This window comes from Cupressus sempervirens, chromosome 10 (assembly GCF_028749045.1).
Source record: "Cupressus sempervirens isolate cs-2001-9-10 chromosome 10, ASM2874904v1, whole genome shotgun sequence".
Lineage (NCBI taxonomy): Eukaryota > Viridiplantae > Streptophyta > Pinopsida > Cupressales > Cupressaceae > Cupressus > Cupressus sempervirens.
In genome coordinates this window covers 613,359,808-613,373,087 of record NC_143127.1, presented here as the reverse complement: position 1 = coordinate 613,373,087, position 13,280 = coordinate 613,359,808, and positions in this window count along the sequence as shown.

The following is a 13,280-nucleotide window of genomic DNA, read 5'->3' as shown; positions in this document are numbered from 1 at the left end:
ACTTGAGTGATTGCTCGATTTTTTTTAGCTTATCATCATGATGATCTATCAATTCCCTATTAGTAGATACAAATATTTTAATAGATTTCAACATGTTAAAGGTATAACTAGTATTTATAGGTATGGAAACTTTAGAGCCATGAAATGGAAACTTGACACATTGATGGTAAGTTGAAGGCACAACTTGGATTTCATGTATCCATGGTCTTCGTAGTAGGATGTTGTATGCTAATGGGATGTCAAGGACTTGACAAGTGACATCCCTTTCTATAGGACCAACTCAGAGAGGCAACATAACGAGACCTAAGGATTTATGCTTGAGTTCATCATATGCCTTGATGGTTATCCTACAACAAGGATCAATGGACTCCTCAAAATAACCCAATTGTCTAAGAAAAGTAGTAGAGACAATATTTAAACCAACCCCATTATTAATGAGCACACAATGAACACACCTTTGGTATATCATGAATTCAATGTGTAATGGTTGGTTATGCAAATGACTTAGTGAATTGGTGTCCTCCTCAGAGAAGGACATATAGTGAGGTGAGGTCAGATGACCTACCATAGATTGAAACCTATCAAGATCAAGGTCTTGAGGTAAAATTGCCTCAATGAGGGCTTTGCCAAGAATCTTCCTATAAGCAGGCAAGATTTTGAGCAATTCAAAGATCATTGTTTGAGCACTTTTCTATTATAATTGATCAAGAATACTATAGCTAGTAGCCACAAAAGATGTTGTAATTTTTGTACCTTTGCTAGATGGACTAGTAAGAGGTTTGTCTTTGTGTTGTTCTAACTTGAGAGTAGAAGGCACAAGGCCTTTGAGTACTATCTTAGCACAAGAACATGCAACAACATTGGTACAAAATTGTGATAGTTCTTTGTTAGATGTAGTGGATGTAGCATCCCTTAAGACAAATGGTGTCTTACGTTTAATGTTGTCTTGTTTTCCCTTGATGGTGATGATGACACAATACTTAAGATCTACAGGTTCAACCATGTTGATCACATCATCATCATTGGTGTACATATAGCTGACTTTGTTATGAGTTTTCTCTTTTTTCATAAGATGAGAATGGTTCCTTGAAAGCCTTGTGATTCAAGTTCTTATTATGTCCATCCACAACAATGTCACCATCATCAATTAAGTCTTGAACTTTGTGATGCAGGTTGATACAATTACTAGTTTTGTGACCTTTATTCTAATGGTATTTGCAAACTGTAGTTACATTCCACCATGGGGGTCGAGGTTGTGGATCATAAGGATGAGAGTTATCCAATGGAGAAATGAGCTTGTTTTATAGCAAAGTCTTATAGACCACATCCAAAGGTTCACCAAGAGGTGTATATTCTCATTTTTGGAATGTAATCCAAGATGAGTTCTTCATTTTTTTTCAAAATGTCTTGTTGTTAGGAGGAGGTTTGTTAACATTCATAGATTCTTTGAGATTGTTTGTAAGATTGAAAGCTACTTTAGCAAGTTTAGGAGTAATGTTGTCAACAAATCTGTCATGTACTACCTCTTAGTTCTTGTTCACATACTTGGTCATATATTTACTAGAAGTTGATCCTAGTTTAGTGTTCTTTTGAAGGCTTATTTTGCCCTTTTTGACCATGATTTCTTCTATTCAAATAGCTCATGTGACCATGTCTTCAAAGGTGCATGAACCTTGAAGTTGAACTTTACACCCAAAGTCAGGTAAGAGATTATCCATGAAGATATCAAAATTTTCTATTTGAGGAATTTTTCATGAATATTTGGTGTAAATTTGTTGCCACCTCTAAAGGAATGTGAGGAAAGGTTCCCCAACCTTCTGTTTAAGGTTACACAAGTCATGTATGTTAACTGGATGTTGTATATTATGTGAGTATTGTTGAACAAATAGGTTAGCAATCTCATCAAATATTTTGATACTAGTAGGCACCCATGAAAGTCATTCCATGGCTTGACCACCTAGACTTTGTGGGAATAAATGCATAAGATATGTTTGATTATGCATAAATTACATAGACAAGGCACCAAATTCCCACAAATGATCTTGAGGATTAGAATTTCTAAAATATTTATTGTACTTGGGTAACTCAACTCCTTTTATAAAAGAAGGCATGTGTATAATCTTAGAAAGGAAATGGACAAAGAGTGTCTAAGGTGTATTTTTTTGAAGGTTTTTCTTTATCATGTATCATTTGGGCTAACTATTCTTACATGGTCTTCAGTTATTTTTGCAACTTAGAAATTTTAGTTTCCTCTTTAAGTTCAATGATTGTTTTGACATTAAAGTGATGAGGTAGTTTGGCTCCTTCTTGAGTGAGTTTAAGAAATTAGTTATCTTTCTCTTCATTAAGCAAGATCTCCATAACTTTCTGGAAGTATTTATCCTTATGAAATCTTTCGATGTATTCAAGAAGCATCTCTTCATTTTCCTCATTCTCATTAGTAAAAGGTTCTTTATGTCTTTCATTCCTTTAGTGATCTTGTTCTCTACTATTTTCTCCATTTTATTGGTCTTGATCATCCATGTTAGAAATATGATAAGTTTCAGTGTATGTTGGTTGAAGAGGTCACCTGAATAAGAATTTAGCTATATTGTTGGAGATGTATGTGTTTTTCTCTAGTTTTGGGATCCTCTTGATAAAAGGGATTCCTAGTTTGTTGTAATTTTATGGAAAATTTTCTCTAAATATGAGTTGGTCTAATAGGTGAGAGAGTTCACAAAGATTCCTTATTAGATTCACTAGATGTAGACCATGTATAAATTGAGAAGCAACCTTTGCCATGATTATGAACCCTAGCTCTACCTTATCTAAGTCTATGGTGATGAAATACATTTCCACTCCTTGTTGCAACAGTCATAGACAATGACAAAAAGAAAAGGCCCAGACAAGGACTACACTAGAATGTAGCCTCAAAGTGAGATAAGAGTGTTGTATACTTAGGTATGAGTCATTTGAGTAATGGATAGAATAGCCAAGAGTTATGACTATAGTGACACAAAGTATGAAAAACACAAAAGGACAGAATAAGATAATTGATTGAGGAGATTAGTTTATGTGTAGATCGCAAGTTTTCAACTAAGCAAGAAATCACTACTTGACACTTTTGTAGATAGAGAAATGATTAAGCATTCTAGACAAGAATCAAAATTGATTCAAATTTTGAAGAAGCTCAAAATAGCTTGCCATTTTTGATAGATTTTGACAGATTCATGTGAGTAAATGACTCTAGGGCAAGGAAGTGCAGACAACCTAGTGAGTAGACACAACTAATAGAGAAGTTTTGACAGTTTTAGGAAAAGATCCTGCATGAGGATTCATAAAGAACCATGTGAGAAAGCACAATGAACCAGATGAAGTTTTAGAACAACAAAATTTGACTAGTTTTCTCATGCAAGGACTTGCACAAAGCCATGAAAGGATTTGATAGTTTGACTAAAAAGGTAGAATTTTGGCATTAGAAAATAGTGTTTCAAAAAATCTCATGCAAATATTTGTAGATAGTCACATGAGGAACTACAAAGAACCCCACAAGGAACTACTGATAGAGATTTTTCTCATGCAAAAATTCATAGAATTGGGCATGAGAAAAGGGTCAATTTGATAGTTTTTAACTGAACTTGAAGGGATTTTCAATGGTTTCAACAATTTTGAATAGAATATTAATTTTTTTTACAAGTTTTAGGGAGATATCAACATATTTTTCAAGTTTTGAACATTTTTTTGGTTTTCAAGTAGATAGTTGTTTTGAAACATAGGAAGTAAGTAGTAGTCACAAACGATCTAATTGAGGACAAAGAAACTCAGAGGGATAGGGGGGTTTTAACCTTTTTTTTATTTGATAAATTTTGACAAGTTAAAAGACTCAAAAAAGACATGGTTTATCTCTATAACCAAAAATGGTAGAGGAAGAAAAACCTTTGTCTCACAACTTATGTGCATGCATTCAACTCACACAACTGTGTCACCCCACTAGAGGGCACCTATGTTTTTGGTATATTCCAAGGACTCGATAACATATACATTGAATGATCACCCTCATGGTAGGGGTCAAGCACATATACCACCTTCCAATGTCTAGGTACATGCCTATGGTGAGTATCTACAAGAGAGATTCTTCCCCCTCCTTGCATAAAGATTACACCCCCTTTTGAAGGTGAACCAGGTAGCAACTATCTAAATTATTTTACTTGGGTTCTATTTATGTTAATCCTTAGTGGCTTTGTGAATGAAGTTAAGGCTAGTAGCCCACACTAGCATTTGAAAGTGTACACTCTTGACTAGAAAGATTGGGGCTGGTGTTGACCAATGCAATAGATAGAGCCTCCTCTTGATATGTGATATTAGGAATCAAGAGGAAGAAATTAACATGGCTTTGGAGTCTTTTTCTCTACAAAGATTCTTCATTATAGTGAGTTGGAATCACCGAAAAAAGGTGTGTGCTCACTTGGGTCATTTCTAGAGGTTGGATTTCTTCGGCAAGCCCTCTAAAGGTTGACTTGGATTGGTGGTACAGATCTAAGGGTCCAAGTTTCTGATTTCCCACAAGGGGAAAGAGCATACTCCTCTACCTCATCACCTTACCCAAACATGTAGAACATGTTCATTGTTGAGTTAGCTTATCAATCCCAGCTTGTCCTATTCCAAGACTTTGATCCCCTAAAAGGAAATCATCATCTCTTCATCAAAGGCTTTTCTTGGGAGAACCACTAACTTTCTTTCCTCCCTCACATACCATCTTCCAAAGGCATCTAGGTTTTTGATTTACTCTTGGACATCACTTCCAAGTAGCAAAGAGCATACTCCCCTATCCTTTTGTCTAGAACCCTATAAAGTTCACAAGCTCTATTAAACTATGTGTAAGAAAGAAATAAAGAAGACATGACTTTTTAGTGGGTTTGAATGTATTCTTTGACATGCATATCTTCAACAAAATGTGCTGCAATCAAACCATCATCATTGCTTAAGAGTTTATAATAAGGTGTCTTTGACAAGTGTTCTACAAACCACTATTAAGCTATTGAAAATTAGATATTGAAAATAAAATACCTCAAAAACAACTGTTAGTTAAATCATCATGATAAAAATAGAATCTAAAAATTGCATTCTGTATTTATTGATGCCAAATTTTAAGTAAAATTCTTCATAGGCCCACATGAGAAAATGATGTGTACTACACGAGAAACTATGTAATTGTACACTTTTTCACTCAAGGAAGTGTAGAACAGGGAGTGAAATCTTAGTTTATTCATATGAGAATGAGACTTTTTGTGTGAGAAATTGAGGGACTATATGGAAAACATCAATAAAACACTAAAAAATGTAGAAAATAATAATAGATGAGGCTAGAAACTTGATTTCTCATCCCCACAGTGGGTGCCAAAAATGTGAGTTTTAATTATGTCCTATTAATCAACCACACTTCAACATGATCCTTATATAAAGACTCATTCCATAATGGACATTGGATTGTTCATCTAAAAAAACTCGACAAGCTAATATGTTATCTCCTAACTATAATGATTATGTTATTCACTCTTAGAATGAGAAGCTAGCAACTAGACATCTAGAATGAAGGATTTTAAGCTATATAATGTGCAATATTTATGCTAGATGAGATGCAAGCAAATCTAAGAAAAAAAATAGAAAATTAATCTATATGAATGTATGATTAATCTATATGAAAGAAATGTGGAAATGTAAGCTAAGAATGCAAGAATGCTTGAGTCAACAATTCAACATAAGTTTGATGCAATTAACTTGTCTACCTCTATAATGAGGAATTGAGAGCTTCTTAAATAGAATCTAAGAATTGATCAATAGTTGAGATCAATTTGAATGAATGGTCAAGATCTGAAGATGATTCTATCAAAATAGAAAGTTTCCTTATGAAAAGGAAGTTAACTGATTGCTTTTGAGTGGAATAAGGAGTTAATTGATTTAATTCCTTTTCTAATTTTAGTCCACTTAGGGTTTCCATTCTAAACTAAAGAGAATATTTGGAGAATATATTTAATTTAATAGAATAGAATATGACCTCATAAATGGCTATTCTTAATTAATTGAATAATTAAACTTATTAATTAAAATGGGGATACATCTTATTAAATCAAATACATTTAATTTCTTAATGTGTATTTTAGCCAAAGGGGTAAATTTAATTTAATTAAAGTGCTAGGACTCAAAATTAAATTAAATTAATTTATAGGTTTACCTTTTCTAATTTGATTAGACTTAGGAATTCAATAAAGTATGTAATTAATGTAGATTAGGGATTTTTTGCATTTGACATTTAAGCCAAGTAGTGATTATTAGAATCAGAATTGCCTTGTAAAGTAGGAGTTTTGAGATGGATCAATAGACCAAAATTGGTTTAGCATGGCAATGTGCCAATTTCGGTGTGTTACAGTACCTAGAATATAAATTTGTTCATCTTTGCAAGTAGGTGACAAAGTGATCACCTAATTTTTGTTTCATATTTTATAAGTCAAACATAGTGATAGGATATTTAATATTGTAGGAATAATGTTATATGAACCTTTGAAAAATCTCATCAAAATATTTGATTGGGGGTGTGATCTTCATGAACCATTCCATAGTTGACCATTCAAACTCCTCGGGAAGAGTCTCATAAGATAAGTGTCATCATCATGGAGTCCATACTTAGAGAATATAATTTCCTTGTATGATCACATGGCTCCACATTTCCATAATATTTTTATATATTTGAGAATCTCAATATCTTGTTGGAAGGACATCATGTAGAGACTCTTGTTAAAAGGGAGTGCACACATATATATTCTAAAGCTAAGGATGTCTTAGGTTTCTCTTTCTTTCTTCAAGTTAAATATTTTAGTTTCTAAGTCTTGTATCTTCTTCATAGAAATATCAAGGGGAGTAGGTTCTTTATTTTGAATTATCCTTTGAACATAAAATTTGTGTGGTAGTTTCAATCCCTTAGAGGCCAAGTGCATAAAGTATTGATCTCTATTGTATTCCAAAGTTCTGAGCATAAGTTTTTGAAAATAGTCACCTTGCTAAGATTTTATGAGGTGTTTATTAGTAATGTCATTGCCTACTTAACTTCCATGTTGATACCTATGTGAATTAATTCCATGATGAGAAGATCTAGGTGGGGACACAAAACCCTAAAGATGAGATCTTGAAGTCCTAGGAGGAGTATTGTTTCCATTATTTCCATTGTTTTCAAAGGGATTAACATTGTTATCTCTAAAGACATTAGCATTGGCATTGTCTCTAAATTTATGAGTATCATTTTCTCCAAATACATTAGGATTACTTAGTATCCATAAGTCTTTCTTGTTCATCTAAGTAATTTTTTTTCCTCTTTTTAATTATTCCAATATGTTAGCAAAGACGTTGTCCAAGTGCCCATTTCTCTCTTTCCTAGACATGATGAGAGACAAAACATGTTCGTACATAGGGATTTTAAGTGGAGTGTCCAAAGAGTTACCAAAATGACTGAGTGCATCATAGAAAGTGGAGAATTTATCTTTTTATGCTTTTTCAAAGATAGTCTTTGTCTCAAAGTCTTCATTATATAGATGCATAGATGGAGGAGGTAATTATTCAAAGCTAAAGAAGGGGTGACTTCCTTGACCAACTATAAACATAGTTTTAACTAGCTTGTATGAGATAATATTCAACTAATAGGACAACACAAGACAACTTGGAGTCAAAACTTAGAAGAGTAAATGTGTTCACTTGTCAAAGAGAGATAGTAGTGGAGTTATGAAAGTGACTTCTCAAACGAAGTGTCCAAGTAATTTATGACACCAATGACAAAAGTCAAGAGATAAGTAGCTAGATAGTCAAGTAGATGAGTAAGTGAGATGACAAGTGAACAACCTTCCAAATCAAGTATGTAACCAAGGAGTTTAGGTGATCCTTTTCAACCTAAACAGTCCCAAACATCTTGATTTTAGACTAGAGAACTGATATGAGAAAGTGTAGACACCTTAAATCAGCTAAGAATGAATGCAAGGTGAAGCCAACTAAGTACAAAATTTGAGCAACAAGGTATAGTAAACTATATAATAGTAAGAAAATAAAGAGATTTATATGATACTTACCAAGAGAGAGTATGATAGTTTTATGTACTACGATAGTCTGTAAGTGGAAATACAAAAATAAGTAGGATAACATTATGACATAATGTATAAGGTAGTAGAATACTTTATAGACATTAGGATAATTGTACGATATTTCTTACTATAGAAATACAAAAATTTACCAATAAAGATACTTTATGACTTTTTCATGATTAAAATACCTAAGTTGATTGAATTTCCCGTCCAAATATTCTAAAAAGACTATAATAGTAGTGTTTAGATTTAGTTCTAATAGTAAAACATCAAGTTTTGATAGCAATAGTGATGAATACACATTTCTTCAAGAAATTGGACAAGAGACAAAGCAACCTTGCCAATACAAGTACTTGTGAGGTCTTGAAAAATAAAGACCTACGAGACTAATGATTGTGTATGTTCAATAGATTTCCATAGGTCTCACACATTCAGAAATACATCATGAAAGATCTACCTAAGGTCACAAAACAATACTTAATAACATGGCCCACAACCTAATGCTCCCATGCCTCACACAAAATGGTTGCCCATAATAGATATTGGCTTTATTGTAGATGGGTTACCCACATGTAAAGGAACACATATAGAGAGTTTAAATCTTGGGGTGATTTGGGTAGTCCACTAGGATTGATCCTTGCACCAAGATATTGGGCAAAAAATTAGGGTAGCTTCTAACCTATGGTTCTTAGTAAGGATTTCATTTATAACACCCCTCTTGTACCCAATACCAAATAGAGGCCTTGTAGCTATATGAGTACCTAAAGAATAACCACCAAATAATTTCCTCATGGTCACAATCCCACAAGTAATCTAACTATATAAAGTCACCTCTAGTTGTTCAAATTGTTCAAATATATAGTCCACTGATATAATTAAGAGGGTGGGGGGTGAATCAATTATCCAACCAATATCATAATTATCAACCTTAGACAATCTTAATCAAATGAGTAGTATAAACTAAAACCACAATAAGATGCCCATACAAAATAACACTAGATATGTTAATTAGGGGAACCCTTGATCAGAGGGAAAACCTCAGTGGGGATGGTACCCACAAGATGATGTACTAATACAAATATTCCTTGTTAGATGATAGAACCTATTAGGAGTCTATTAAAACATTTAGTATATATGAGTCCCTATTAGGAAACTTTGAAACCCTATTAGAAGATTCCAACCCTATTAGGAGTTTTGCCAACCTTGTTAGGAGTTGTAGAAGACAACTGGACCCACTAGCAAAATAACTTCAAGAGAAATACCAATGAACCCATTGTCCAAATGATCTTTGTATTAGTCCTTTTAGAATAGTAGAATATAATTGTACTTCCTCCATTTCTATCTTGTCAACCAAACTTTTGCTCCTTTAGATCTTGTAACCAGATCATGAACTATAGATCAATAATCCCTTAAATCACTTACACACATTTAGTAAGCACTCTACTCCTTTTCCCACTTTGCACTTCTTGTAATAATAGATACATGAATACACTAATAGTCAAGGAAAACATCTTTCCTTTATACCATATCTTCATAATAATTCCTTAAGTCAGCCTTAAGGCTTTCTCAATTAAATAAAATAAGATAATTAATTAATTATAATTATAATGGCATTATCGGCTGATAGTCTATACAAAACTTCACACATGTGATACTAAGGCTTGCACACTCACTGACATCATACCTAACTATCCACTACCACTACCTAACTATGTGTCTCTTCAATACATCTCAGATGAAAGATAGCCAATAAAGATCAAGAACTACTTTCCCAATACTCTGTCTTTGAACTACTCTTTATAAATTAGATACAACTTTTGTACATCTTTGACTTAGGATCTGTGCACTTAACCAAATCATCAGGATACTATGTTGTACATGTCCATAATTTTGCATGACTAGACAATCAAACTATTGTTTGTACCATCAAGATCTGTGTATGCTATTCTACCAATCTTTACAGAATCAATGCTATGTTGACATCAATGACAAACACAATAATGAATGCAATATATTAATACTCTCCAATGCTTAGGATACTCCCATAATTTAGTATCATCAACATTCATGCTAACAATTCCCCACTTTGGCGTGGATGAAAACATAGATGAAAAACATCTAAGTTCCAAGAATACCAAGTAATAGTTTGTTATTTTTGTCCTCATCAACTCAAATCCTCTTCATCAAGAAAGTCTAAAATATTCCTACTTCCTTTGATGAATCTTTCTAAATCTCTCTAAAGATATATCACTCTCCCATTTCTTAGGAGTTATTTTCATTCATATTCTCCCCTGTGCCTTAGGAGATGTTTTTCATGCATATTCTCTCCCCCATTGACATCAACATCAAAGGTGCCAATCTCAACAGCAATTTTTAAATACCAAATCAGCTACTCAAAGTCATCAACTAGCTCAAGTTTCCAAGGACACTCTTCAATTCCAAATACCAAATACCAAATACCAAGAGTCCTTAATGACTTAGTACATACCAAAAGCTCCCCCATATGGGAAGCATCATTATTTAGTCTAGTCAAATAATAGTTCTTTGTACCACTAGATTGATGCACTCTTTACATCTCCTATTTTGAAGTAGTTAGGGTCATAACCCCAAGCATACCTCTCAAGTACTCAAATGTATCTTTAGGCAAAGGCTTTGTAAAGATATCTGCAATCTAATCCTTAGTACTTACATACTCCAATATGATTTCCTTCTTTGTTGCTTTCTCTTTTAGTGCATGCCACTTAATAGATATATGCTTTGTCTTAGAATGCAATAAATGATGATTTGAAATACTCACTATACTTGTGTTATCACAGTAAATGATAACAGGTTCTTTGATCTCAATTTGGATATCCTTCAACATTTACTTCATCCACTTAACCTAGTTACAGTTGTTTGTTGCTACAACATGTTCTACCTCAGCAGTACTATGTGAAATACAATCTTGCTTCTTGCTTAACCAAGAAACCAATCTTCCTCCAAGAAAGAATAATCCACCACTGGTGCTCTTTCTATCATCCATATTGCCTACCCAATCAACATTAATTTATGCACAAAGTGTGAAATCACTTGATCTATCATACCAAATTCCATAATTAGATGTCCCTTTCAAATATTTAAATATTCTCTTAGCTAATACAAAATGATATTCCTTAGGATCAGCTTAAAATCTAGCTACAATCCCAACTGCATTTTCTATATCTAGTTTGGTGTGAGTTAGATACTGCAAACCTCCAATAATTGATCTATACTTCTTCTACTCGAATGCAGGTGTCTCATCTTTGTTGGATAACTGTGATCAATTATCATAGGGGTGCCAAAATATTTATGACTTCCCAAACCAAACCTTTTCAACAAATATTTTAGGTACTTATCTTGTGAAATGAATATACCATCATTATTCTACATAATCTACAAACCTAGGAAAAACTTCATTTCTCCTGTCATGCTCATTTCAAATTCATCTTTCATCTCTTCAACAAATTTATGACTAGCTTCATCATTGCCTTGAAAAATGATGTCATAAAAAAATATTACAATGATCCATAAACCATCTTGAATTTTTTTAAGGTACAAGTTACTATCTGTTGTATCTTTAGAAAATCCAAGCTTTGTCAAGTAACTATCCAACCTTGCATACTAGGTTCTTGGTGATTGCTTTAGACCATAAAGAGATTTCTTCAATCTAAATATCTTTTTTTAAATCTTCTAATAAAGAAAATCCTTCTAACTCCTCAATGTAAACCTCTTCTTCTAATTCTCTATTCAAAAGGTATATTTAACATCCATTTGAGAAACCTTGAATTTCTTGTTCGCTATATAAGCCAGAAACATCCTTATTGCTTCCATTCTTGCTCCAAGTGCATATGTGGTGCAAGGCACCCTGACCATCTCCAATTAAATTTTGAGTCATAATTAGTAGAATTTTAAGTCAATTTAGATTATGGTAATAGTTATTTGATTTCATGTAATTAGGTGTTCGATTAAGATCATGTTTGCCAAGTTCAGGTTATGTCAATGTTAGTCAAAGGAAGTCAAAGTTCCTAAAAGTGGAAAAGGCCTTGTAAGGCCATATAATGTGGTATTAATATTTCACTATAAGATGTTGGACCTATTTAGGGTGTCTAGAAAGCTTGTGAAACCATAAAATGCAAAAATATGCAAAAAGTGTAAAATTGTCAAAAAGTTGCTATCAACAATTTTTGTAAAAATAACAAGTTTTGGAAGGTGAAAGTTCAACCATCTTGGGTGACCTCCTAGAGGAGGTGAAATTTCATGTTTTTGTATAAAAAATTTAATCTCATGTGGAGAGTTAGAGGAGGATATGTGAAGAAGAGAAATGAATGGTTTTGGTGTATGGGTTTTGAATAAGAAATCAATGTTTTTGTGAAACCTGTTGTTGTACTAATATTTGTCTAGAGTTTCAACATTTCTTCCTTACTCCATGATTATGGTAATCCTTAAATATTATTATTTATGGTAATAATCATAGTATTTTTTTTGATGATTGAACATTTGTATGGTGTCATTGTGTTAATGACAAGAAGTCACTATTCATTGTTTGGACAATAAAATCTACATATTTCAAAGAAGGTTTTCATAGTGCTTGTATGTTTTCATTTCACATAGATAAGGAAGATTGTGGAAGGTTTGTGTTATTGATATTTTCCTCTCATTATTTTATATCATGAAATTTTCCCCCCATATTAGCACGGTCGTGAATCAACATGTTAACTACTGATGCCGGTAAAAATAGTAAACAATTATTTAGAAAAACCATGATAGAGGCTTTGGTTAGGATTTTATATGTGTTGAAAGATTAGTATATGTTCTTGGGATGTTGATAAACCTTTGGAAAGAGTAGAGAAATGAAGTATTGGAGTTTGAAGGCCAGTTACAATATTCAACACTAAAACCCTCATTGAAGGCAAGGGTTTGAGAGTTTGGTTATCTCCTCAAAGACTACGAGCCCAAAAATTATTAGTTGGAGTTTTTTTGATAAGGTAATGGTATATTTAATTTTTTTGGTTCAATTTCTTATGGATTTTGAGAAGTTATAGCTTGAGTTTGTGTTTTAGGCCTAATAGCCTAGATTACAACGTTTGAGTTAGGTGTCTTAATGAACAAGTTAGAACCTAAGATTTTGTAATTGGAAAGAATTCAATAAAGGGTATTTGA